A 4,906-nucleotide genomic window follows, 5' to 3' on the forward strand; every position below is an offset into this window, starting at 1 on the left:
TCGTGTGGAAGCTGGTAGGTGGCACTGGGCCCACTGAGGGGGTATTGATTTGTTCTTTCCAGGAAGAAATGCACATTATTCATTTTTAATAGGCTGTCTTGTTCTGTAAGGCAACTCCTGTGACTTTGAAATAACTCGTTTGTGTGGTTTAGGCATTGGCTGCTTTGGAGGGGAGGTGTGCTGTTTTGATTAAGCGGGTACACAGAAGAGCTCTGTTCTCACTGCCATGATTAATGGAGGAAATGTCCTTTGTCCTGCTCTCCACCCGCTCCCCCCTAGGCGCTCATGGTGCACAGTCTCCCCAGAGCTCATTATGACCAATAACTTTTCTGTAGCACTGTCTCCTCTCGTATGGTCAAACGTGTCATTCTACAGAGTAGTTTGAAAAGTTCTGTCCAATATCACTTCACCTGGCACTGATCACTTTTCCAAACATTTCTCGTCGCTGTTTTATTTTGCCCTCACAGCAACAACCCGGTGAGGTAACAGACAGACCTATTTCACTGCCAAGAAAACTAAGGCACAGGCGGTAGAAAATGCAAGACCAAAAGAATAGGAGTTAGCCAGTCTGAAGAAGACGGGGCTGCAGGGGCCTTTAGAACTGAATTAATCATTTAATTAATTAGCTAAGTAATACTATGCAGCAGATGGTGTTTTTTCTACTAAGAACAAGATAAGAAAAAAATAGATACATTGAAACACTGGACATCTAAGTCAGATACCGAAGAATGTTTTCCCAAAATATTCTAGCACAACTTTATGGATAGGGATTCTAATAAGTTGTGCTAAATATAATTTCCTTCTGTATTCATGAGTTTATTCATGAAATACCTCTATAAATATCTCTTGCATGCATCTTAACTGCAAGACACACTGTGGAAATGGAAAAATGAAGAAACATGTGACCTCAAGAAGTTTACCATAGAGTAAGAGGAGATTTTAAGGTACACAAATAAAACAGAATATGGAAAGTAAGTTTAGGGTTTCAGAGGAGAAGAAAGACTGTGGGAGCAGCAGGCGATCCCAGGGAGGGTTTCATAAAAGGCGTCTCTGAGGCTAGAGGAGTTCAGATTTGCACAAGTGGGGAGGGTATGAGACCCCACCAAAGCAGGTGCTGTGTGTACTTAGTCGCTCAGTCATGTCCGACTCTGCGACTCTGTGGACTGTAGCCCACCAGGCTCCTCTGTCCATGGGGATTCTCCAGGCAAGACTACTGGAGTGGGTTGCCGTTCCCCCCTCCAGGGGATCTTCCAGGCCCAGGGATCAAACCCAGGTCTCCTGCACTACAGGAAGGTTCTTTCTCTTCTGAGGCACCAAAGCAGGGGGCTGACCTAAATAAACACATCAGAAGTCAGAAAGCACAGGGCTTTCTCCAAGTGTCAGAATGACCAGCTGAGCCTGTTACTATTGAGGCCTATTTTAACAGTGCTTGAGGGAAGGAAAAGGAACTAAATTCTCTCATAACATAGATTCTCTCTGCTTGGGTTCTGCATTGTGCAAATTCAGTGCAGTGTTTGTCTGCTTTCTGGAAGCATTGGTCCTATTCTCTTTCACAGGGACGCAGCAGAGGAAACTTTCTTAATCATATCTGGATGCTATTTTTAGTATAAATTAGTCCAACGAAGACTTCCAGGTTAGGCCCGATGGGGCTTTGCATCTTCTGACCCCAGAAATAATTTGGTCTAGAAGACCACACCAAGAACTGCTTGGGGTTTCCAACCCAGCAGATTTTGTACCATCCACAATTTGTGTAGCCTTGCTGGGAGGGCTGAATGTGTCTAGCTCTACAGTTCTGGACTAAGAGCTCACATCCCTCTGCCTCTTTCCCAGGATGTGTCCTAGGCAGCTGTTATCCTGGCTGTCTTCACAAGATGACCTGTCCTACCGTTGCCCCTGCTCCAGGGATAAACCTGGAGATGAGCGTGAACTCCCTTCCCAGCAGCCCATGAGACAGGGGATTAGGATGCCACCTGGCTTGTGCCCTCATGGAATTACTGACCGTAGTGGCCTGGAATGGCCTTGGCAGTTATTTTTAAGCCAAGTAGTTAACAGTAAGTCATCACCTAAAATTTAAGATGTGTGTTTCTCGGCCTCCTAGCAGACAACATTGCTCAGTACATATCTTTACCCTTGGGTGCAACCTATAATAAAGCTGCAGTGTTCTGTAACAGTTACTCATATCATAGTCCAGGGTGTTGGATCCTCCTGAGCCTTGAGTTGTTCACTTTGGTCTCCAAAAGGGAAGTGCTTCAAGATGCTTTCCCACGGGGAGGCTTGGGTCAGGATAGGCCCTTATCCAGATACCATCCCTCACAAACCAGGAGCCATCAAGTTTTTCTCTGCATCAGCAGAAGGGATAGAAGAGGCTTCCTAGCTTAGGGGAATGCCCACAGGATCAAGGCTTGTTGGTTTCCAGGGCCCAGAATGCTCCGTGGATAGATAGTTGGACCCCTGACCCTTACTCTCCCTGCCACTTGCTTCCCATGGATTTTCTGACCCTTTACTACATGGCTACCCTGTGACCCTCTGCCTCTTGCCCTCCTGGCTGCTCAGTCTCCCCATCCATCTACTCTGTTCTACCCTCCCCGAGCTCCTGCCATCTTTCTGCAAACAGACAGTTTACCTGGCTCCTGCTTCTGGCTTCACTGTGGGCCTGACTGCATCTCACAATCTTATAGGAGAACCATAGGGTCTGTCTCTTCCAACTCTTTCTTCTCCTTGCACTTGGCTATGACCCTTGCCATAGCCCTCTGGGATGCAGCTATGGGTCCTTGTGTTAGCAAACCTTTACTGCCTGTGTTGGTTCTACGGACACCATATCCACATGTAAAAACCATGTAACTCAGCAGTCCCACTCCTAGGTATATATCCAAAAGAAATGAAAACAGAGACTCAGATCTCTGTACACAGATACTCATAGCAACACTATTCATAACAGCCAAAAGGTGGGAACAACCCAAGTGTCTATCAACAGATGTGTGGATAAACAAAATGTGGTCTATCCAGACAATGGGACATTATTCAGCCATAAGAAGGAATGAAGTTCTGGGCTTCCCTGGTGGGTCAGTGGTAAGGAATCCGCCTGTCAATGCAAGAGACATGGGTTTGATCCCTAGTCCTGGAAGATTCCATATGCCACAGAGCGGCTAAGGCCGTGTACCACAACTCCTGAGCCTGCACACCTAGAGCCCGTGCTCTGCAACAAGAGAGGCCACCACGAGAAGCTCACATGCCACAACTGGAGAGTAGCCGCAGCTCGCCACAACTAGAGAAAAGCCTACGCAGCAATGAAAACCCAGTGCAGCCAAAAACCAATAAAGCAAATGAAGTTCTGACGCATGCTCCAGTGTGGATGAACCTTGAAAATATTATGCTAAGTGAAAGAAGTCAGACACAAAAGGACCAGTGTTGTATGATTCCACTTACATGAAGTATCTAGACTAGGCAAATCCATAGAAAGCAGAGCAGAGGTTACCAGGGGCTGAAGGGAGGGAGGGATGAGAAGCAGTAGTTTAATGGGTACAGAGTTTATATTGGGGATGATGAAAAAGCTTGGGGTATAGTTAATGGCAATGGGTACACAGCATTGTGGATATAATTAATGCCATTGAATTGCACACTTACCAATGACTGACATGGCAAATATTATGCTATAAACATATGTTTATATGTTTATGTTATAAACACAATTTTTAAAACCATATTTTTAAAAAAAAGGCAGTCTCCATCACCAGCACAGCATGAGTTACCCCAAATGGGCTTTGTCCTTTTGGTGCCCTGCACCCACTTTGCCTCTCAGTATATCTGTGGACAGTAGCCGGCACATGCAAATGCTCAGATACTCAAAACAGATGAGCTTACATAAGGATAGAATTGACTCTCCACCAAAGGCTTTGCCATTTCCAGCAGAGTTTATTCAGCAGGACTGCCACGGCCTTGCAGAATTACAAAGACAAATCTACCCATAAGGAAAAGAGTCAGGGCCTGCGTTTAAGACAGAAGAGAGAAGCAGCAGAGTACTTTGAAAAAGGAATAAGGCACCTTGCAGATGCCAAAACGTGGGAACACAGAGCTCATGCCTCCACCCGCCCCCATTCCTCAGACTTCTTTCTTAGATCGGCACAGTCGTAGGAGAAACTTCATCCGCAAACAGCCATTCTGTCCCTGGCACTGTGCTTCCCCAAGAAGGCAGTGTCTGGAATTTGTCCAAGAGCAAAATGGATTTTTAGGGATCAAAGACTTAATTCACATGAAAAGCAAGGTTTTTACAGCTGGGAAGAATTACTGTTTAGTGCCTCACCACACCCCCCCCCCCACTCCTCCTTTCTGTAATTTATTTCTGGTGTGTTAGAAAACCCTGGGGGAAAATTCATACGCTTTTTAAAAAATTAAGACGGGCTCCAGTGAGATTTTCATTATATTCACCAAACCTCAAATTTAGAAAGACACTGTGAGTACTTATGGAAATATGCATTAATGTTCTAAATAATTTCTTTAAAGTGTACTCTGTAATTTTTATTGTGTCTCCAAGTTTAAAATTCACTTCCTAAAATATGTAAATAGCAGTGTCAGGGAAAGGATCACCGCTCTATTTTATACAGGGAAATAGAAGCGCAGAAAGGAGCAGTAGCAGCTGACTTGGTTTGTTTGTGGGAGAGACCGGACTAGAGCCAACACCTCCTCAGTCTTGAAATCCAGGCCTCTTTTTCCAAAATATCACGCTGAACAGATGCAGTGCAGGGACCGAGATCAGGTTTCTTGGCCAAGGTCAAAATGACGTCATCAGCAGCAAGAGAAATTCTAAGGAGTGAGGCCCTAGAACTCACATTTTCAGCACTGAGAAGAGCCGTTTCTGGGCCTTAACCTTCCAGGCTGTGTGAGTCGCAGCCAGCATGAGCCCACCCGT

The sequence above is a fragment of the Odocoileus virginianus genome, unplaced genomic scaffold, assembly GCF_023699985.2.
Source record: "Odocoileus virginianus isolate 20LAN1187 ecotype Illinois unplaced genomic scaffold, Ovbor_1.2 Unplaced_Scaffold_4, whole genome shotgun sequence".
Lineage (NCBI taxonomy): Eukaryota > Metazoa > Chordata > Mammalia > Artiodactyla > Cervidae > Odocoileus > Odocoileus virginianus.